General features: G+C 59.9%; 1 protein-coding gene and 1 long non-coding RNA gene across 20 annotated transcripts in view; one reads left to right on the plus strand and one right to left on the minus strand.

The window, feature by feature from the left end:
• Window positions 1-23,182, minus strand: part of RBFOX3 (RNA binding fox-1 homolog 3) — a 454,119-nt gene that overhangs the window by 25,733 nt on the left and 405,204 nt on the right. The gene's annotated exons all lie outside the window — the stretch shown is intronic.
• LOC309650676 lies at window positions 2,522-5,482 on the plus strand. The gene is made up of 3 exons (XR_014257680.1): window positions 2,522-4,851; window positions 4,943-5,075; window positions 5,236-5,482. It is a non-coding gene; the product is annotated as an uncharacterized lncRNA (long non-coding RNA).

A 23,182-nucleotide genomic window follows, 5' to 3' on the forward strand; every position in this document is an offset into this window, starting at 1 on the left:
GGACAGGCCAGGGTGAGGGAGAGGGTGCTGTCAGCAGCCTCCGGATATCAATTAACTGATAAATATTTGATTAGAGCCTTCACTAACTTACATCTTCCCAGTGCCCCCTCTTCCCCACCTCCTCCAAGGCTCCAGGAAAGCCGGGCTCCTCTCCCGTCTGCGTCCTTACCACCCCACCCATAACTCTCCCCAGTGCCCTCTTCCCCGGGTCCCGTCCTGGCAGAGGGCCAGCCGCCGATCACTCCCACTGCATGGTTCCCGGGCAGGAGCCCGGAGCCCAGACTGTCAGGGGAAGCTTTGACCCAGTGGGGGTGCTGGGAGGTGTGTTTGGGGTCCTGAGTGCCAGGGTCTGGAGGGGTCTGGGGTGGGCAGGAAGCAGCTGTGGGACGGGGACATCGAGGGACATTTGCGACATAATGAAGTCAGCATATCTGAGCACATGGTGTTCCCTGCTCTGCGGACATGAACTCATCGAATTCCCTCCAGCCTACAAGGTAGACATTATCTCCCCACTTCACAGCTAATAAAGCGGAGGTACGGGGCAAAGTGACTTGGCACTGGCCACCGGCTCCCAAACCTGGCCCTCTGCTCCTCGTGCAGAACTGTGGCCCTTCCTGGGGCGGCGGGGTTTGGAGGGAGGTGAGGTTCCACATCCTAGTGACAGTCTAGACCCTCAAAAGCACAGGGAGGGCTCCAATCCCCCCTCTTGGCCACCGAGTGGCCCCAGGTCACCGTTTATCCTCTCTGTTTCCCCCTCTGCAGTGGTAATCTCTGGCGTGATTCGGTGGGTCCTGGGCAATTCTCGATACCCCCGCCCTGGGTGTCCTCCACGCCCAGGCATGGTGGCTGTCGTCCATGAGTGGCCTTCACCTTGGCTGCACACGCATGCCTGGGCCCCACCCCAGGGCAGCCAAACTTTACAACCAAACTTTCCCATGAGGTTCTGAAGTGTAGCCTGGGCTGAGAGCCGCCAGACCAGACTAGGATGGAAAGGCAGTGAGTAATCAGGTTCATCCTGAGAGGCTGTCTAGTTGCCTGGCACACAGAGGGTCGCAACAGTGAGTGTTTGTCACTTTCCTTTTCTTCCTTCTTCCCTGGTCTGTTGGGGCCACAATGAGGGAGGGGTTGGGCTTGGCGGCCTGAGCTGCACAGAGTCCCCCTGCCAGGCCATGGGGCTCATCTCAGATAGCCTCATGGTTTCAGATGATCTCAGAGCAGCTTGTGAACTTGTCTGGCTCCCCAGGGGATCGTGAATTCCCAGAGAATGGGGGCCACTCACTCAACCTCCATCCCCACATCCCTGTACTCAGCACAACACTGCGGTACTCGGAAGAGTTTCAATGCACACTGGATGGGTGGATGGATGGAAGGATGAGTGGATGGATGGATGAATGGAATGATGGATGGACAGAGGGGTGGATGGGTGGATAGATGGATGGATAAAAAGATGGATGGAAAGACGGATGAAGAGTGAATGGATGAGTAGATGGACAGACGTGTTAAAGCTTAAAGACTACGGTCAGGTCACTTATCCCCACTCCCTCTGCAAATCTGTTCCTCTCTCCTGTCATCACATTGGCCTGGCAAACCAGTAAGATGACCTCTGCCCACTCCACTCCGTGGCCCACAACTGGAGAAAAGCACCAAATCACGCTGATTTCCTTAGATCACTTCCCTCTGCCTGGCACTGCCCCTCACTCTCCATGACCCTTTCACTCTCCCTCCTCAACCCGCCAACCACGCTCCACTAGTCTCACTCTCTGCGGTGACCCTGCTTCTTATTTCCTGTGGCAAATGGAAGACGGCGCCCATGCTCACCTGCTCACCTCCCTGCCTGTGGTCCTACCCTCGGCCTTCCCTCCCGTCCCCGCTCCTGTCTATGACCAATCACTTCAGTGCACACTGGTATCCAGTCCTTCTCACCAGCACGTGCTCACAGCTCTGGCAATTCGTTGACTCTCTGCCATGATAGGAAGAGAAAACCTTCCTTGACCACACGGCTCTGTCAACTACAAAGCCCGTGCACTGCTTCCCGACAGAGCAAAGTCTCTTGAATGAGTTGCCTAGACCTGCAGCTGCAACTCCTTTATTCCCGTTCCCTCGTAATCCCACCCCAAGCCGGTTCTCCCTGGCACCATCCCCTGAAACTGCCTTGGGCAAGGTTCCCACCTCTGCCGTCTGACAATCTAATGGTCAGCGCCCACTCCTTATCCGACTTGACCCCTCAGCTGCGCTGACTGTGCCAACTCCCTAGTCTCTCTCCAGACGCGCTCTCTTTTCTTGGTCCCTACTCACCACTCTCTTTATTGCCCTGGAGGAGTTTCTGGCCCAGCAGGAACTGACCACTCTAAGCCGACAGTAATGGTGGTGGAAGGCAGTAAGTTCTCGAGAGATCAAAGTTTTTTCATCTGGCAAAGGGGAACTGAGGGCAACGGACACAGAGGGTGGACCGATTCGGGAGGAAGGAAGATGTCGGGGGACGGTGTGTGGCTGGCCGTGAGGGTGGGGCCAGGGCTCTGTCCTCTGGCTTCCGGAGCAGGGGAGTGAGTCTGGGGTATTTATTCCCCTACTCTCTCCCTGGGAGGCCGTCTCTGTCCCAGACCAAGGGGGACCTAGACCCCCTCTCGAGGGGCTGCTCCAGGACCCTCCCTCCTTCTCAGTTCCAGTTGCTGCTTCCTCCTCTGACCGTTAGGCCTGGGGTGGTAACAGGTCTGTCACCACCAGCTCTGGGGTCCTGCACTGTTCCTGGTGGTGCCCCTCTGCCCACCCTCCAGACACCTCTGCAGAGTCTCCTTGTAAATAAACTCATGTTATCCTAGAGCCAGCGAGCCACCTGCTCCCTGCTGGATCCTGATGACGTGGCGACGTGGGATGGGAGGGCTTGTCTAGCCCGAGGTACGGGTAGGGAGGGGCTCTGACCAGGGAGGGCCCGGCCAGCCTCTCAGGGAGGCCCTGTGGCTAACGGCCTTGTCTCTGCTCCTGCATCTGGGGTGGCATTGCCTTTGGTACCAGACCCTGAGCGCAGACTCAATGCGTCCACTTCTAGGTGGCCCTGGGCACAGCCCAACCTCTTAGTCCGTGGAAAAGGACTCACCTGCCTAGAGGCAGAGGCTGGGCGGGAGGACCTTCCACCTTCAAGATCTAGAGCTAAGAGCCTCCCAAGTGTCTCTGCCCACATCACTCACCCAGTGGAAATTCCTACACTCAGGCCTCGGCCAGTGAGCTCCCATCTTTCGGGGTGAGGGTCCCCTGTGTGTGTGGTGTGCTGGGCGGGATGCTCAGGGGGCAGGGTGCCGGGGGGAAGGGAAGAGCGGAAGTGGCAGCAGACAGCGCCCCTCCCAGCCCCTCGCTGTGCAGTCCCCTGGGGATCCCTCAGGGCACAGCCCCGCCACGACAATTAGGCTAATTGCTTCCCAGACTCCTCACCCGAGGAGGGAGGGCACCGTAGGCCCCTGGTCCGCAGGCCAGGCTGCAGAGGGGAGGGAGGCTGGCGGCAAAGGCTGGGCACCAAGCCATTTCTCCACCCCCTCTGGGCAAAGCCGGCTTCTAGACAGGGTGGAGGAGGGGAGCACAACATGACCACCAGGCCTGAGGACCAAGCTGTTAGGCGTGTGATCTGCCTGTTTCGCTCTGGACAAGGCTCACCTGCCCTGAGAGGGGAGCAGACCTCCACCCTCACAGCCACCCCGCAAATACTGAGCTGTACCCAAGTCATTGGCGTCTGTTGAGCCTCTGCTGCCTGGCACCGGGGACACACAGGAGGTGAACAGGCTGGATTTACACAGTGCCCGTGTGAGCAGGGACTGCCATCGGTACTCTGCGAACTTGGCCACTTAATCCTCCGGGTGACTTGAAGAGGCAGGTGTCACGAGCTGCATTTCACGGAGGGGGTACGGAGGCCATGGCCACGCGGAGAGTGAGCAGGAAAGCCGCCCCCAGGGTATTCCTGACCACACCCCGCTATGTTCACAGCACGGACAGGGTCCTTACACAGGCATGGTGGAGGGCTGTGGGGAGGAGGGACCTGGGACTGGGTCTTGGAGATGCACCGCCCATGCTCCCAGGACAGGAGGGACAGATGTCAACTTCCTAAGCCCGGAGCAGGGGCCAGGCCAGAGCCTTCATGCCATGTGTGACAATTCACAGGACCAGGAGAATGGGCGGGTCAGTTTCCAGAAGAGGCTGGTTCAGAGGGCTCTCTGTGAGCATCCCTGGCCTGGCCTCTAGGCCTCCCCTGTTCCGTGCCGATCAGTGTCAGAAGAGGGGGCAGCTGACCTAGGGGCTGACTGCTGGCAGGCAGGACGTGTGGGTTCAAGTCCCCAGTGATGGCTGAGCCAGGGGACCTCATGGCTCTGACCTCTCAGCCTGGAAGCAGGATGGTCCTGCCCTCCCCATCCCAGGGCATGCACGAGTGAGGCCTTGCCCCAAATCTCTGAACACTGGGGAATCTGCAACCCGAGCAAACCCGAGACTCCTTCAATCCCCGAGTCTCAGACAGGAGGTGACTGCAGGTGACACCAGACCCGGCCTGCCAGACAAAGTGACTTTCACCTCTGTGTTCTCACCGGCATCCCGCCTGGCTCTGCTTGAGCAAGCCTAGCGATGCACATTCACTACCAGTGTGGCGGCTCCTTCCCTCTCAGAGCAGCTCTGCTGGGAAGCTCTTCCACACGCAGAGCTGAAATCTGCCTTCTGGAAACTTCCACCCCATGCCTGCACTACTGCAGTCTGTGGGCTGTCCTCCACTCGCTGACCCTCTGAGGGCACGAAGAATCCACAACACTGTACCCGTCTTGGTTGTTCCTTGGTGCAGCTCCAGGAACACGTGGGATGGTTGTTCCCATCTTACAGGTGAGGAAACGCAGGTCCACGGCTCCGTGTGAATCCGAATCCAGGCTGCGTTCCGCTTGTCCTCGCGACCGCCGCACCTTTCCTTTCCCAGGGGCCGAGGGCCTGGTCGACACCCACCTGCTCAGAGGGAGGCTCCCTCTGGCTGTGGCTGCCCAGGGAGGTTGGTTCAGGAGCAGAGGGATGGAGTTTCGTGGAGCGAGAGGGCCACCAGCGATAACGTGATGGTAACAGAGGGGCGGATCGGTGCTCACAGAGGGGAAAGGGGAAAGGGCCGGGGGGAGGGGGAGAATACGAGGAACAGGAGAGAAGGGGAGTCACGAGACTAACACATTTGGTTGTTTTCTTGGAGGTGATATTCCTATTTTCTTAATGTGCTGATCACAGGAAAGTGAAGTTTTGGGGAAAAAGAGATGATGAGATTATCGAAAAGGAGTGAAGATGAAGCTGGGACACATGACGATATCAAGGGAAGGGGCCAGAGACCCCCTGACTCCTGTCCGTGCTGGCCCACACATCAGGGCCTGCTCACATTCCTGCTGACACGTGTGGGTGAGTTTGGCTGGTTTTGGCAAGATGTCCCGCTGTGACTCAAGGCGCGCGAGCAGAAATAGCATGGGTCCTCTGACTTTCTCCAAGGAGACCCAGGACAACCGGGATCCCAGAGAGGGACCTCCGAGACCGAGAAGGTTCTGTCCACTCAGTGGAGGAGGAATCAGCACCCTGGGAGGCTGATTTGTCCAGGGTCACCTGCTGCTGAGCGCAGGCAGGGCTGGTGTTCCCACATCCACGCCAGCGGGAGTGTGTGAACTCGCTCGCTGAATACACACCAAGCACCCACTAGGCCAGGTTCTAGGTGCTGGGGTGTGCCCTGCTTCTGGGAGTGGACACCCCGGGGAGGCCCCGTGAGCATCAGCTAAATCTGAAATGCACGACGTGACTTTCGGGGGACAACCAATTAACCTCGCCACTGTGTTTGGCTCACGCTAACATTCCAGTTTCCTGGGCGGCCAACTGACAGCAGGGGCCTGGCGGAAGCGTGTGCGGGCTGGGCACCTCCGTTGCCTCTGAGTGTTTCCTGTGTAACTCATGGAGGGGAGGGAGCTCGTTTTGCTGGGAGCACCGATACGGAAATAAACAGTTACAACTGAGATTTCCAGGACCTGCCGAGACCCAGAGCGAAAGGAAGGGCGGATCCAGGATTCAGCTGGGGCTGCCCCGGGATAGATGTCACACGTGGGAGGGCAGCAGGGGGGCCGGGGCAGCCACGGCACACGGCCTGGCCACAGCCCTCTCCCTCACCGGGTTCTCTCTTGCCTCGGACTCAGTTGCTTCCTCAGCCCAGAAACAGGCCACCTCCATGGCTCACGGGCTCCTGCCCCCAAATTTCGTGGGAGAGTGGCCCTGCCAGACAGGAACAGAGGGCCCAAACAGCCCAGGCACCCGAAGAAAGCCAGGTCCTAGCCTGTGGAGGGTGAGACCCGGAGACCCAGTGCCCATCTCCATTCGAGACCCCTCCTGCCCCTTCCAGCCCGCCACCCCAGATGCACGGCAGGAATATCCCCCTCCTGGAATCTCACACCTCCCTTCCTAGAGTTCTTCAAGATGTTGTTCCAGAGGCGTGCAGGGTGGGTGGATCCCTGCAGGCCAGTACTTCAAGGCAGAGACTTTGGGGCATGGTCTTTGCAAGCCGGGGTGCTGGTACAAATGCCTCAGGGCAGAGCAGGGCTGCCATCATGGTGCAGGGAACTCGAGTGGGAAGGGCAATGCCTTAGCACCTGAGGCCACCCGAACATTTCAGAACCTCAGTAGTGGAGGGTGGAGACCCCCGGGGGCGAGGGCTCACCACTGAGTCCCCAACACCTGACACAGCCCAGGGGTATAGCAGGTGCTCAGTATATGCTGAATGATGCTGACTGCACGAGTGACAGCCATTGGTTGAGGGCTTTTCAGAGCCCACCACTCTGTTAAGCTATAAAAAGGTGTTAGTTCACGTAATCGTCAAACAACCCGTGAACTGGCATTCTCTGTGTGAGGAGAGAAACTCAGAGCCAGAAGTCACTTGCCCATGAGCACACAGCTGGCACGTGGCAGTCCTGGGACGTGAACCCACACTTGTCTGACTCTGGAACCAGCGGATGCTGCATGACGGCTACGGACTCTTGTCCAAATGGCAGTAGAAGAGGGTGGGCCTCCACCCACGGCCCCAGGGGGAGGGTCAGCGGCAGCCCCACGCCCTCACTCCCCTTCCCAAAGATCCCAGGGCTCTGCTGAGCAGGCTTTCCCGGCTTCAAAGAATTCCTTCTAACCCGGCGGCCAATCAGGGTTTCCTGAGCCCGTAGGTGCCCACCTCTGGGCCTGACGCTCTCCTCCAGTGTTCAGAAGACAGGCTGACCTGGGCTCCCCTCCCCTCCCCACCAGAGAGGGAGAGAGTTAAATGTCTGACTAGGGTTCTGTTGGGGGAAAGTCCTGCCTTGTGGTGGCTGCAGATTTCCGTGGTGTAAATACTCCCACTCCGCTGATTTCAAGCTACCAGCTCGGAGTCACTGAACGTGGAGCTGGAAGGGATGTACACAATTCAGGGCTCATAGGAAGGACTCCAGCACATCCCTGGGGAGAGCGGGCGCCGGCCCCAGCCGGGTTCCAATTCACCTTTCCTCATCCAGGCAACTGGAGGTCAGGGAAGGCCAGCAGTGCCGGTGGTAGGCGTGAGGGGGCTCTGGGGGATGGAGGGGAGACCAGGGACCCCCAGAAGACAGCCGGGAGGGCTTGCTGGGAGGGAGATGCAGAGGCTCCAAGGCCGGGGGTGAGAATCCACCTGAGCGATCGCTCCTTCTACCCCATCCAGCCCCCGGCAGCTAGTTTAATATCTTTTATTAATTAGGGCTGTGGGAAGGCCCGTCACACCCTGTACTGCTTCATTCGGGACCCACTGGGTTGTGTATTCTGCAGCCGCCGGCTCCCTCCCTCCCTCCTTCTCCGGGCGGGGTGATGGGGGAGAGTCTGGCAGACGGGATACTCCAGAGAGCACAGGGTGCCTTGCGTGTCTGCTCCCACCCCTGAGACCTAGAGGGACTTCAGGGGAAATCCAAGCAGAGCCCCTAGAGGTAAGCCCCTAGGACCCTGCTCGGCAAGTTTATAATCTGACGCTGCGGCCCCGTGTTCTGCCGTTCCTGGCAGCAATGGCAAAGACGGGTGGGCCCGGGCTGGGTTCCCACTGCCCCTGCCACCTTCCCTCCAGAATCCTGGGTCTCTCCCGCTTTATGTCTCCTTTTCCTCTGGTCCAAAGACCCTCATTTTCCAGTAGGGCCTCATGCCCCTCCTGGCAGCTGCCAGGTGGGTAATGGGCCGGGTCATCCTGGCAAACAGCGAGTCCTGATGGTGGAGCCCCTCCACACGGAGCACACGTGGGGCCCGAGTCTGGGCTCCCACTTAGCGCCCAGCACTGGGGCCAGTCTCCTGACACGGCTCTCTGGGGTGCCCTGGTCACCCAGCCCTCCGCCCAGGCTTGGCACAAGGGTGGGGGAGCCCTGCCACACTCTCTCTCGAGTCTCCCTGCCGGTGGGCCTGGTTTCCACCATCTGCACCACGAAGGCCGACAGTGCCGACCCAGAGCCACCGTGGCTCCAGAACAAAATGCACCGACTTGGCCCAGAGCCTGGAAGCAGCGCGGCCGTGCTCTACGTGTGCTGTGTACTTCGTGTGTGCTTCTGTGCTATTTGGGGAAAGAACTCAGGGCACCTGTGGTCCTGGACCGAAAAACACCCTACATCTCCATCTTATCATCCTCCAACTGAAATGTCAGCACCCATGAACGTGGCTGCAAACCCAGGGCATGAGTACCACCCGAGACCCCGTCACCAACACGAACTGCAGGTCCTTCCTACCGTGCTCTGCTTTACACTCACCCCAACTCCAAAACTAGGGTGTGAGCAGACCCGACCCTGCGCCTGGCTCTTTCACACGTTTGTAAAGAAGCCACAGCTTACGATTTTAAATGTTCTCTCTCTTTCGGAAAGTGTATTTCAATAAAATGGTTTCTTTTGTAATCCTATGTATTTTATGCATTGAAGACCATTTTTTGAGAAGGGGTCCATGTGCTTCAACAGATGCTAAGGGGGTTCAAGGCACAAGAAAGGGTAAGAACCTCCACCCGATGGACCCCAGGGGCTCTCCCGCTCTACTGACTGAGGTGCCACCCCATCCCCCAGAATGGAGCCCGGCCATCCGCCAGAGCCCACCGCTGGTCCCTCAGCCCAGACTCATCCTCTTCCTGCATCAAGTTGGGCCCAGATCTCAGCTGAAAAGCCTCAGGGGAGGGGACGGATTTTTGCAAGATTAAGCCATAATTCCCTCCAAGCTCACTGCATACAAATCATAAACAACGTGGCCCCATAAATCTCCTTCTCCCATCAGCTTCACCTCCACCCCGCCGTCCGTCCTGCCTGGGGAAATCAGCGAGCAGCCGGCAGCCGCCATCTGGCAGGTGAGGGTCCAGGAAAGCAGGGGTGGGGTGAGGGTGCTGTCAATCAAGACCCCCAACAGGTCCCGACTCCCGGGGGCCCTGCCGAGCTTGAGGCTGCTGGGCCAGGCAGGGACCCCCGGGGCCGCGTCTCTGCAGGAGGGCGGGAGGTAGGGGACGAGCACGGCGCTGGGTGTCACAGGCGAGCTGAGGGAGCTGGCGCCGGTCGCTGCCCCTCGATGAGTGGGCTCCTCACCCCGCTCCACAAACCCCCTTGGGTGCTGCCCGGCCCTGAATCTGTAGCCCTGTGTGTGTACGTGTGTGTCCACACATGTGTGTGCAGGCACCATGAAGACCCAGCACCAGGCCCTGGGCTGCTCCCCTCTGGGGACAGATGGGGCCGCGGTTAACAGGAAACGGTGGCTGTCCAGGGATGTGGGAGCCGGTGGGGTCAGAACTGGGGGTGGGACGCTGTCTGTCATCTGATGGGCCCCTTCGCCGAGTCTGGAGGCCACACCCTCTTCTCCCTGCTCCCCGCTGGAGCGCTGGGTGGGGGGAGTCAGTGGCTGCCCAGTTGCCCCCAAGCGTCTCTCAACTGCTGCTCGCAGGCCTCCTGACAAGGGAAGTCAGGAGCGCTGGGAGGAGACATCCTCAGCTCCGAGAGGCAAGGGAGGTGCTTGGGAAAGCAAACCCCTTCTGGACCCTCTTCAAACCAGGTGGGAAGTGAGAGCAAGAAGGGCTGGGAGGCAGCGTGCTGGCCCCTCGGAAGTGCTGTGTCCGGGGACAAGCCCATCCACCTGCTTCCCCCACCTCACAGATGAGTACAGTGAACCTCCTGGGGGTCGAGCACCTTGCCTGGGGCCTCGCAGGTAGGGCTCCGGCGCCAGCGTGGGCAACCCAAGGCCCCCTTCTCACCCTCGGAGCCCGTCTGCCTCTGGGAAGAGGAGGAGCTCATGGCGGTCTCGTACCCCTGCCCCCAGGAGCCCTGGGCTCAACCAGAAGGAAGCTCGGGACAGCTGAGCCATCTGCCCGGGCCCTGGGGGCTGGGGAGCAAAGGTTCTGAGATGCCTGTAGGCTACCAAGGGCAAGGTTGGAGGGAGAAGCCAGAGGACACTGTTGGGGAAGCCTTAGGGAGGAGGGAGAAGGCAAGAGGGTAGGGTCCCTGAGGAGGGCCCCGGCCCAGCCTGCCAACCACAGTCACTTGCCAACTCCTAGCAGCGCCCACTGCAGCTCCCACACAGCTCGTTCTGACCCGTACCTTCACCGCCCAACTCACTCAGTCGATAACTGTTTGCTGAGCACTTCCTAAGTTTGCTGAGCACCTCCTAGGTCTGGAGATGCCAAAGTGAAAAACACCACCCCAGTGCTGTGCTCAAGGACAGGCTTTGTGCAGAGATTCTCTGCTGTGACCCAGGCCTCTTCCCTCCTGCAACCTTATCCCTGCCCTGGAAATGTTCAGACACCTCCTCTGGGAAGCCTTCCAGGTTATTCCCACCCCCTGTGACCTCTATTTTGCTCAGTCCCTCCTCTATCCTTCCCTGAGATGCTTGCTGAGATGCTGCTGTGAATTTATAAGTGGGCGAGCACATGTGGCATCTTTGTGTACACCTGAGAGTGGACCAGCGGACACCAGGCTCCTCCTACTCAGTGGGATGGAGAGGAAGCTCCCTCCCAGGGCCTCGTGAGAACAAAGCTACAGGACAGCGTCAAGGTGATCCCACAAGGAGGAGCGCCACACAGAACCCACTCATTCCGACCACAAATATTAGAGAGCAGCGTGCAGGCCACTCTCCCCCAAGGGTCCGGGGCAGCTGCCTCTGCATCCCCAGGATGAGCCCCCTTGCGTCCACACTGGCAACCTCGTATGTGTTTCCTGCATATTCATTAAGAAATATTAGCACGACATGACATGGGCAGGCGGGGGTGGGAATGGCGGGCGGGGGGTAGGCTGGACCCACCCTTGGGTGCAGCCCGACATCTGCGCCCAGCAGCCTCAGGTCCCAGATGTCCCCACCACCGCCACCACCACGGTGCCCTTCTCCTTGTTACTGTGAGCCCTGGGAAGGCAGACTCAAATGAAAATTCGCGAAATGTAATTAGGAAGGTAAATTTCCTGGCAACAAAGATTACATAATGCACCCCACAGTCAAACACCTGCTGGGGGATCTGGGTTGAGAACCGTTAATTAATTCGTTGGTCGGGTGGCCCTTCTTTTGTGGGGACATTTGTGAGCTGGGGGCAGTGTCCCAGGAGAGTCCCCGGACTCTCCCTGGTGGGGAGCCGTCTTGGCACAGCGGGAGAGTCCACTGTACCCCTGCACTGGGAGGGGCTGGAGGTAGGAGGAGGGAGGAGGGCAGGGTGGGAGGGGAGCCCCCGGCTGGCAGACCTCTCGGTCAGAGGGGCACGACCTGCACCGAGGAGACGGGTCCACCCTGTGCCACCGTGACCGAACTTTCCAGGCACTCAGGCCTCTGCCTCTCACCCAAGCTCTATCCACTGGGGCAGCCGGGCAGAGCACTGCCCGGGCACCAGGAGGCAGGGAAGGTGCCAGGCAGCCTGGTGGACCCCGCAGCGCCGTGGCCTGAGGGCGGCACCCCCAGCCGGGGCCCTGCACGTGCAGTGAGGACCACGGGTGTGGGGCGGCGGCCCACGCGACGGGTGTGCCCTCAGGCAGCCTGTCCTGGGCGGGGGCCCTTCTCCTCACAGCCTTAAACCCCACACGGACAATTCTCTAAACACACATAAAAGCGGGGTCCTCCCAGGGGCCCAGGGATGGCACACACAGCAAGAGGCCTCTGAGCTCGCCTGTCGGGCCTCCTCTAACGGGGTCTCCCCACACCTCAGCAGAGGTGCTCTGTGTTCTGCTCTCAACGCCCAGCCGTCAGCCCACGGGGAGGCACCCTGACACACGCCCACGGTCACACACACACTCCGCGTGCACACATGCTCACGCACATGCATTCGCCATGCACACACACACTTTATTCACATGCCACGCACTCACCCCATCCCCCAGGAGCGTTCACACACACAGCCTGGTGCAGGTATCTCAGCCCCGGCACTACCGACGTTTGGGGCAGCTTGTTCTCCCGTGGGGCCGTCCTGGGCGCCGTAGGGTGTGCGGCAGCGTCCCTGGGCCCTGCCCACTGGATGCCAACAGCAACGCCCTCCCCAGGTGTGACGACGAGCAATGTCTCCTGACACTGCCATGTGTCGCCAGGCGGGGACAGAATCAGCCTCAGTCGAGCACCTTTGACCCAGACGCCCCTACCCTTCCTGGTCACCAGAACGTGCGTCCACGTGGCCTCGCACGGCTGGCCCGGCAGCACCGCCTCTCCCTGCCGGGGCCCTGGCGCCTGGCCTGGCTGCGCGGGCAGGCCGGCTCCGGGCCCCGGTCGGCGCCTGGCTCCTGGAAGAGGCAAGCGTGGATCTAATCTTCAGCTGAGTAAATGTCCCTCATTAATGAGTTTCTTTAATTAATGGAGTTTTGGGGTCTGCTCCACTTGCTTTATTCCAGTCACACTGTGCCTCCTCAGCATAAAGCGGGCCGTCTCCTCCCGGGTAATTGAGGGAGCTGCGGCCGTTCCTGCCGACGCTGCACTTTGCCGATTGCGCCTGTCAACTCGGGGCTGACAACTCCATTTTTAAACATTTCTTCTCCAGAAGCCACGTGCACATGCGTGCTTGCGCACACACACGGGGGCACGGCCCCGGCACCCCTGCTGCCACCGTCCCAGCCGGGCACATGCATGCTCTGTGTACACCCAGAGCATTGCCGGGGCGCCCAGAGGTACACAGGGCAGAGCGTGTGCAAGGCGACACACCGGCACACGCGCGCTCACACCCGTGTCCACACTCGGCCCTCGCACGTGCACGCACCCCGGGACACTCAGAGCCAGTCTAGGCCGGGAGTGCCTGGGAAACAACCAGAGTCAGGCAGACCCTGCCCGCCTGCCCGCCCACCCCTGCCCCAGAAGAAGAGCTTGCAGGGGACACTGGCACGCCAGGCCACACCGTCCCCAGGTCCCCCTGCAGTCCAGTGACCCTGCTTGGCTGCCACCCGGCTCCAGTGGCTGCCCGCCCTGCTGTGACCGGGCGCCAGCTCTGGGCTCCAGGGCCTGGAAGGATGATTTACTCCCTTTCATTGGCTCATGAAAAGCTCCCTGAATTAAAAACATTTATCTTCTGCTGCTGACGAGGACACTGGGCTCTGTACCCATGAGGCTGGGCAGTCAGGGGTCACTGCTCTGCAGCCAAGGAGGGGGACGCGCTGCCCTCTTGACTCCCCTGTGGGTAGGACAGGATGGGACAATTCTTTAGGACTAGGGCTTGGCCCTGACACCCAGGTGAAAGAAGCAGAGCCTCCTTCCTGCAGGGCAGAAATGGGACCTTCTGGCAGCGGGAGACGGCCTGGAGAGGCCATGGCCAGGGCACAACGGAGTGCTCTGCAGTAACGACACTAGAGGGAGGGACAGTCACACTGCCTGTGTCCCGCTGGGACGTCCCGCCAACTTGTCATCCCAGTCGGATGAAGTGGCTGTCATTATCCCCATAGTATCGACGGGGAAACTGTGGCCGAGAGAAGCAGAGGAAGAGTCTCGTGGTCTCGCTACCAGCCAGTGATGGGGCCGGCTCTGAGCACAGCTCTGCCTGGCTCCCCTGCCCACCCTCCCTGGTTCCACGCCCCTGCCAGGCTGCTCCACCTCCGAGGGCAGCCCTGCCTACCCAGCTCCGATGGCCACACGTCCATTTACCATAAGCTTCCTGCCCCTTCTCTTCATAGGCTCCTCCCCACACCTGAGAGGCACGTGCTGTTGTCTCCATTTTACAGAGAAGGAAACTGAGGCTCGGAGAACTTGCCCGGAATCACACAGCTCGTCTGTGACAGAGCTCCCAGTATCTGTGCCCCGAGAGCTGGCCCTGGAGCGTGAAGCCTCAGCAATACCCAGTCCTTGCCAGGGCAGCTCCAGGGAGCCCCAGAGCCAAGGTGCCACTGCCAGCCGGGTGCCAGATGCACATGTGCGTCTCTGGATGCCCGTGTGGGCCAGCGGGGTGGAATGGCGACCTGACGTGTGCTGAGCACCTACCAGGCCCTGGCACTGTCCCCTACATCAGCTGCAAAGCACACGACGACCCTGGGAGTATCAGAGTCCTTGTTTTTGCAGATGGGGAAACTGAAGCTCAAAGAGATCGGGCTAAGGTCCCACAGCTCAGAGAGGCACGGGGAGTTAGATCCCAGCCCACCTGCAGTCCAGGCCACTTTCCCTGGACCAGCACTTCCCAAGGCATGTGCTATAGAACTCTAGTCCTCTGGAATGTTCTAGAAAAGGCCCTGAGAAGTTCTGCAGGAAAGATGTGTTTAACATTGTTTCCCAAACTTCTCAGACCCAGAATTCCTTTTTTTTTTTTCTTCTTCTGTCTAAGGTCTACCAGAAGCTGAGATCTTTGGGAAACAGAGGCAGACACCATGCTGGGTGGGGGTTCGGGGGCAGTTGGCCGCTGCTGGGAGACGCCATGCTGAGCGCCCTTGCTGAAAGGTCTCAGGTCCCCGGGAGTGGAGCTGGGGGCTGCCCCTCCTCTGCACCTCCCACCGGGAGCTGACGGCCAAGAGGGCACAGGGTGGGGACCAAAGCAGTGAAGGAAGAGGCTTTGGAGTGGCTGGCTTCCCAGGGTCAGGTCCTGGACACTGCATGCAGTGACCAGTCCCTAAGGACCCACTGGAGACGAAGCTCTGTACTGGGGGTGGGTGCGGGGGGAACCCCAGGGTCCAGCAACGTGGTTCAAAGCAGCTGTGAACACAAGCAAAAACAGGATGCCAGGCCAGAGAGGACAAGAGAGAGCCCCCAGACTGCTGACCACTGCAGGCTGGGGGTGGGACTGAGAGGGGTCAAAAGACACCTTGTCCTTTCTGTAATAAATAAGAATGAATAGATGTACTCCTAGTGTAACTGGAATCAGTGAAAACCCCCAAAAAACAGGAAGCTGGAGTCAGGTCCAGTGAATGCTTAGAGCACAGGAAAACTGTGTTCATGGCCAGCGGAGCTCCATCTGCCACTAGGAGTTACCTGGAGACCAGAGCAGAGGGGACCGCAGAGCTGGCAGGCAGAAGGCAAAGGACCTGTCTGGGGGGCCGGAGGGTGTTTCCTGAGCATCTGATTCTGAACTTGCAGTTATATCACAAGCGGCCGGGGTTGGACTTCTTTTTTTACAGAGACTCAGACAGGGTGATTATGGGACCTGAGGTCACACAGCAAATCGGCAGGTGAGGGTCGGGAGGCGAGTAGGGTGGGGCTGGGCATTCTGAGGTCCAAACACAGCAGAACCGCAGCCATGTACCCAGGACAAGCGGGTCTGAGCTCCACTCCTGCTTAGCTGAGAGTTCCTCGGCAAATCCCTCACTTCACTGCAGCTCTGTTTTCTCATCTGTAAGGCAGGTATGAGAACAGAGCCCACTTGGGAGGCTGTATGAGACAGGAGGTGTTCATGCAGGTAAGCGGATAGCAGAGCCATGCCCAGTTAAGTGCCCCAAACTGAGCAATGCTGACAAAAATGAGCGTATTTCTAATAGTTCTGCTGCCCAGACACCCCAGGGAGCTTTGGAGAACCTGGCCTCCCCTACCTGATCTCAGGGGAAGAAAGAGAAACAGGTGAGTGAGAAGGGGAGGCACTCCTGAGAAGGGAGCCGGCTTTGCAGGCCCAGGTGTGGGGTTCTTGTCTGGTGTCTTTGAGTTTGTGGGAAGAGAGGGAGGGAAAAAGTTGGAGCTGTTTTCGTTTTATGATGCTTTTGAAACACCATCTGGATCAAGGGAAATTAAATATTGCAGCTTTTAACTAGAGCCACACTGAAAACACAACCTCGCAGTAAATAAAAATACGATTTACCACCATGACGCTTTCATTTAACAAAACCCCCTGTGCACCTCATTTGTAATTATTCCCAAACTCGGTGAAGGATGGCCCCCAGCCCTGGCCCCTCACTCTATCATCTCCCCCCGAAGGACGGGGAGGAGGCCGGGGAGGAGGCCAGGGATCCTGCAGGGCTGGGCCGGGCGGGTGACAGCCACACTGTCCGGGGAGGTGGAAGGGGTCTGAATGTGGTTCATTATGATTGAGATTAAACTGAAAAATCAATTTTTAATTGAATGTATTCTTTGAACAGGCCCTGTTGCCCATGGCTGAGCACTAATGGAATTTCCATTCTAAGCTGCCCCTTCTCTGTGGACGCCCCCTCCTCACCCTGCTGACCCCTGCAGGACTGGCCAAGCCCATGGATCACCCCCGACTGAGGCAGCAACCTGACTCAGCCCGTGGGCTTCCGAGGGCAAGGTGGTCGAGACCACCCCTCTGAGGCTCGTGTGGGTGGGAAGGGGTGAGAGCTGGTGGAGAGCCAGCTGTCTCCGGGCAGACCGGTCGGTAGTGGGCAGGAGGCTTGCCTGGGGTCTTTTGAACAGGCCAAGAGCTGCTGCTTCTTGACCCAGCCTGGGGCTCTCACAAAATGGGGAGAGGGGCAAGGCTTTCACAAAGTGGGGTTCTGTTCTGCCTCCGGATCCTTACCAAGGGGCAAGGCCAAGGACAGGGGACAAGAGGGTCCCAGGGAGCGCTGCTCCCTCCCCCAGCCCTGCAGGCCCTCTCCCCTACACCCTTGTCCTAGGCCTTGGGACAAGAAAACAAGGTGAGGGACCTGGGCGGGGGCCAAGGGGAGACCAGGAGCCAAGGTCTTTGGCTCTGCACCTCCGCCTGCCACTTCCCCGTGTGCCTCTGAGGACTGGCTGACAGGATGTGATCCTTTTATCTTTCTCCTGTAGGGGAGCTGGCTGGATCTGAGATGGAAACGTGGGTCTCTGTGCCTGCGTCTTGGGAGAGTCGCACACCCGGGAGAGGGGACCGGTGCTGACCTTTGCTAGGTCAGCTCGCTGGAAGCTCACCCTGTTCTCTACCCTCGCCAGCCTCCTTCCTGCACAGGCTACCCAGGGGTCATCCCAGCTCGCGGGTACAGCACCTGGGTAACCAGGATGCTGGCTTTCAGCTGTGTTGTCCTGGGGGTGGGTACAAATTGGGTTTCAGGTGTCTCCTTGACCTCCCCCAGGGACCCTCACATTCGACCCTCTTTACCTCACATGTTTCCCTCTACTTCCTGAGGCCCCCAACACCCCCGGGTAGGCTCAGCCACAGCATGGGGGTCTCCGGCCAGGCATGCCGCCACCCTGGGCCACGTGGAGTGGTTTGCAGACCCAGGCTGGGCCTCAGCTGCCAGAGCCAGGGTTCCCTCCCACCAGGGAGACCTCTGCTCTGGCCCACAGGTGACCCACTTAGCCTGTCAGCTGACTCAAACCCATGTGTGGGGCTCACCAGGGATGGGAAATGGGGGGCTAGTCACCCTCCAGCAGAAGCCCCCTGGCCTGAAAGCTATGGCCAGTTTTGCACCCAAGGGCTGGGCATGCTTTTGGTTGGAAGGCAGTGGCCCCCTGAGGCCCTCCTGCAGGAAGCGCTGTTATGAAGACCCTCGCTCTATTCTTAGTCGACAAGGAGCCCGGATACAGGGCTCCCGTGCTCACTGTGAGGACACTCCTCCCGGCACCACGTCCTTGTTTAACCGTCCAGCAACCTGCGCAAACCCAAAGCCCCTGCCTGCCCCATCGTTCCACTCAAGGACGGTCCATGAGGGGAGGCTGGACCACAAGGCAGCCCTCGAGATGGCCTGCTCGGCCCACGCCTGGGGAAGGACGGCAGGCTCCCTGTGGCTAGCTCTGCCCATGATACCCCCTGCAGAGAAGGACAGATCTAAGTGACAGGGCCCAGCACTGGCCGTGAGGAGATGAGCGCTCTCTCTGGACAGGAACCGCTCAGTGTAGGAAGAGGGATGCACTGGGTAGGCACGTGGATTCCAGGCTAATGCAGTCTTTTCTCCACGACCCCTCAGCTAAGGCACCCGGTGAGTCAGTCCCCCCATCTCAGTCACATCAAACCGCATCTGTGGACACCAGTGACTCAGGCATCATTGGCACTGCTCGGACGTAAACTCAGGATCCAGGGTCTGTGCCCCGACCTGCTTTAGGCTCAGGCTTAGCCCCTACTCTTCTCTTCTCCAAGTTGTTCTGGCTCCAAAACCACGCCCCTACGAGACTTTACACGGCTGCCTGCTTCCAAGCAGAGCCCTTTGGTTCCCAGGTGTTTGCAGGACAGATTGGCGTGCCTCTGGCCCAACCGGGGAAGCAGCAGAGGGCTCTCCCCGCCCCCTCCCACCAGCGTGTCACTGTGATCCTCAGGCCCCACTCCCCTGGTCACAAGGGGCAGCAATCCCAGCACTGGCCCACTGCTTGGGCTGGGCTGCACACGGGGTGCCCGTTCTCACCCCACCTGGGGCTGGTTTGTGTGTGACAGCATCCAGTGTCACACTGGGGCACCTCAGCATGTGAACAGGGCCAGGTACAGCTCGTCCCCAAATCCCAGCCCCTCCTGGTGAAGGTTCACAGCCCCCCTTGGATCTGAGGGGGCAGTCCCAGTCCCTGCCTAAGGCCTGGGAAAGCTTGTTCTAAGGGGCCTGCCGCCTGCTGGTCAGGCGGGTCAGCCTGCTGGATGCATCCCTGCGGCAGCTGTCTTGCCCCCTCTTCAGGCTCAATCCCGTCCCGTGGAAGGGGGCAGGTGGGCAAGTGCCCCGGGAGAGTTGGAAGCCCCCTGCTGCCAGCCATCGGGCAGGGTGTCAGCAGCCCTGTCCCTGCCCCCTGTGGCTTAAGCAGAGCACAGTCAAAATCCTGGTGGCTGGACACACCCAGGGGGCCAGATCCTTTGTTTCTGATCCTCCAGAGAAAACAAGACAAAATAAAAACCGGCACATGAGTGTGGTCACCATGGGCCCAGCACCCAGAGGTAGGCTCTGGCCTGCTGTGTAGACTGTGGACACTGGTGCCGGCACCCGTCCAACCTGGACCAAGGCCCTGGCCGTGTTTCCATCCTCAGAGGCAGGAAGGCCTCACGTCAGCAGGAGCTGTGGTCATGGGAAGGGGGTGGCAGCGGTGGTGGCTGTGGGTTTGGTGGAAACGATGAAGTGCTTTGTGGGCCACAAGGGGCAGGGCAGTGCATGGCCTTCCAGGGAAAGAAGGACTCCAGTCCAGTGGCCCCTTCTACGGATGCTTTAAGTGAATTCACAGCCCTACTCAGCCTGTGCAGCCCATTTTACAGACGGGGAAAACGAGGTGCAGAGACAATAAGTAACTTGGGAATGGCAGAGCTGGGATTTGAGCCCAGAGCGCTGGAAGTGGCTGTAAGAGGCAGGAAGACCCCCAACCTGAGTATCCTGGGGGCCGCCGTGCTCCCTGACCAAGAGGGAGGAAGGCTGGCAAGACCCAGGAGAGCAGGGCGCTCAGGGCCACCAGCCAGCCCTCTATACCCCTGGCCCTGCCTCCCACCCCACACGCTCCTCCTGGCTGGGCTCCGTGCCCCCTCGTCCAGGAATCCGGGCGGGCCACCCTCGACTAGGCGGCAGCTCATCCTGAGCTCTGACAAACCCCTTCGATCCGGCCTCTCTCTCATGCTAATGACTGTCAACATGAAACAGAGGCTGTGAAGGGGAAGAAAATTACTCCCTGAAAAGGAATTGACTGATCCCCATCATTTCTCACGGAATCACTGACCTGTGAATATTTCATTACCCAAAATGCTGCACCATCCATACAAAGCAGCCGCCGCTGCGGCACAGCCAGGAGCTCGGTGGGGTCTGGGTGGACATGGGACACCGGGGGCCGGCCTGGGCGTGAGTCTGGGGCCCGGGAGGCGCCGGGCTCAGCGCTCTGCCCGGCTCTTGCACCTCCAGGCTGTGACCTAGATCCACTTCCTCACCCGAGACCCCAGGGCTCATCCTGAGCACCGAAAAAGATGGGGGCCCAAGGATGGGACTTGAAGTCATCGTAGCTGCTCTGGGTCCGGGGAGTGGTGACAGCCGACACTTTTTGCCCTGTGTGCCTGGAGTGGCCACCCGGCATCTCCCGAACGTCCCAGCTCCAGATCTGGAGTCCAGTTTCCCACCAGCGTCCCTCCCAAGCCTCACAGCTGCCTCACTCAGGCCTCACTCAGAAGTTCTTTCCCAGGCTTGGGCGAGTCTGGGTCTAGATGTTTCTAGAAGTTCATGCTGCCCTGCTCTCCAGGGCTATGGCCCGGGGGATGGTGGGAGAAGGGGGGCAGGGCTAACGCTACAGACCCAATGTCAAGATGGCGTCGAGCCGGGGGAGGGGAAAGGAGCGTGTACCCCGCAGCAGGGCTGTGCTTCAAATCCTGCCTCTGCCCTTTGGCTGCTGGACACCTCCCTCAGGCTTTTAACCTCTCTGGACTATCGCTTCCTAGTCCCAAAGCAAGGCTAACAACCAGGGCTACCTGGTAGATGGCTGAGGGTGAAATAAGACACAAAATCTAAACACAGTGCCCGACGTGAACAAGGAGTCAGCCAGCTGGAAGCAATTATTCATGGGAGACTGTTCTGGATGCTCAGACTCAGGACCCCACGGGTGATCCTGGCACCCTCCGAGGGCCTACCAGGGCTGGGCCAGGGCAGCTAAGGTTGAACTCTCCAGAGGATAGGAAAGGCTGGGACCACCCTTCTTGGCATTAAATCGGCTCCTGAGTTTGTAAGATCATGGTGGGTGGAGGAGAACAGTCTGGGGCTTTTCCCGGGAATGTCAAGGGGCTGGAAAAGGATTCACCCAAGAAACAGTAACAATAAACCCCAAGCTGCCCTGAGCTTTGGGTGGGTGGGGCCCAAACACCCAGCCTGAAGCCACCAACCGATGACAGGTCATCCTAAGGCTTAAGATGCCAAAAGAGACCCTCTAGGGGCTCAAGGCTCCTGCAGCCCCCGGAGAGAGACCCCAGCCGGCTGCTGGGGCATGTGATGTCTCTGTTATTATTGCCGGGGTTACACTGGGGATAGTGTTTCCAAATTAGCAAATGCCAGGGAGAAGGTGGAGACATCCATCTGGGGATTAGTAGAGCACGGGAGGCGCATCCCCTGGCACTGTCCAGCTGCAGGGAGCCAGGATGCTTGGTTGGTGGGGGGATATGGGAGGGGAGGAGGAAGCAGACCCCAGTCCAGGCCCCGACGCCCTCCTGGGGGCTACACGGAGGCTACATGGAGGGCTAGTTCAGTCTGGAGATGGGAGGAGTTGTCCTGGGGGAGGTAGGGGGTTGGACAAGGGGACAAGGGCTTGGACGGCAGTTAGAGGGACTTAGGCTGGCTGCACGGAGAAGCTCGAGGCAGCCAGGCGTGTGAGACACTGGGCAGCGTGCCGTGGGGGAGTCTATGGAAAATTCCTCCTGCAGGACCACACACTAGCCTCCTTCCCTGCTGGCCACCTGCCTGGAAGCTGGCCACCCCAATGCACTCCAGCGGGCTGGGCGTGGCCTGTGTGCTCGCTTGAGCCTTCTCCCACTTTGCTGGATCCCCAACTCCAGCTCCCTCCTGGGATGCTGACAAAGGGCCCTGCAGCCCTCCGGGACAGGCCAGTCCCGCAGGGTAATGGGGCAGGCTGGCTGCCGTCTGTCACTGCACTGAGCTTCCATTACGCGTCTTCGTAGGCCAGGGCTAGTGGACAGAGATGGGCAGCCAGCCCCCTCCTCACCGGGATGGGCGGGCATTGCACGCAGACTGTCCGTACCCGCGTTAGGGATTCACATTACGTCCTGGGGGTGGAGGACAGGGTGCATTTATTTGGGGGCAGACAAGGAGGGGCTCTCGGAAGCCTGGTGTCACCTAAAACAGAGGTGGCCAGGACCAGCCCGTATGGTCAGGATAAAGAAGTCTGCAGCACGGTGGGAAGCAGCGGGCACCCCGTCTGCTGGACGTAATTTGGAGTAGCAGCCGTACACCAGGGACACCGAGGCACGAGGTCTGCAGACGGACAGAATGAACTGCTGCGGCTCCACACACCTGGGTATCAAGGACACAAGCCAGGGGGTTAGGGGCGGGGGTAGAGGGGGCGATGTGAGGGAAGGAGAAGTCTGGGGGTGGGGCAGGGAGAGGAGGCAGTGGAGCCCAGCTGTTCCAAGGCAGGAAGTGGTTCAGAACTCGGAGGTGGGGGGGGTCTGAGCAGGGGTGTGGGTTAAGGAAGAAATGATGCCTGCTGGGCCTGGCTCTCTCCACTGGGCCACACGGCATCAACCCCAGCTTGTTCCATCTGCACCCGCATAGCCCGAGGTCGGCTCCCCCAGCCCGATGGCAGTGCCTTCAGTGCCTCGATGACACCCTTGAGTCAGGTGCACCACCTGGGACAGGAGGCGGCTGGTCCTCCTGACCTCACACCCCTGGGGTGGCCAGGCCAGCTGAGGGCTGTGGGGCTGGGGAGGTCCACAGCCACCACTGAATTCAGGACAGCTGGCCACCTCCTGGGGCAGGACCAGGACCCACGGGAGCCTGGGGCAACAGAGACTCACCTCCCCGTCCTCACTTCCCATCAATCCCCCACCTGCCCGGCGTTCTCAGCCAGCCCCCAACCTTCCAGAGCACAGGTGAGGGCAGACAAGAGCCCCGGAGAGGGATGGACTCTCCGAGTAGCTGTGGGATTTTGGGCACATCACTCAGTGTCCCCGTCTGCAGGGTGGGGAGAACAAAGGCTCACTTCCCATGTGGCCGCCCGCTCCCCCCGCCCCAGGGAGACCTGTCCCTGCAAAGTGCCTGGCCACTGCCAGGACTCACTGCCACCCCCTTGTGGCCCCGCTCGTCCCTCTGCTTGGCTGGGCACTTGGATACTCAGGACAAAAATACAGCCTTGATGGGGAGTGGGGGGCGGCAACCATGAGGTCACCCCGCACGGGTCTGGATCTGCTCCTCACGCCGCCCCCACATAGGCAGGCCTTGCTCTCCCAGTAATGCAGACAAGGAAACTG

Source organism: Balaenoptera physalus (genome assembly GCF_965194825.1).
Source record: "Balaenoptera physalus genome assembly, chromosome: 20".
NCBI classification, from domain to species: domain Eukaryota; kingdom Metazoa; phylum Chordata; class Mammalia; order Artiodactyla; family Balaenopteridae; genus Balaenoptera; species Balaenoptera physalus.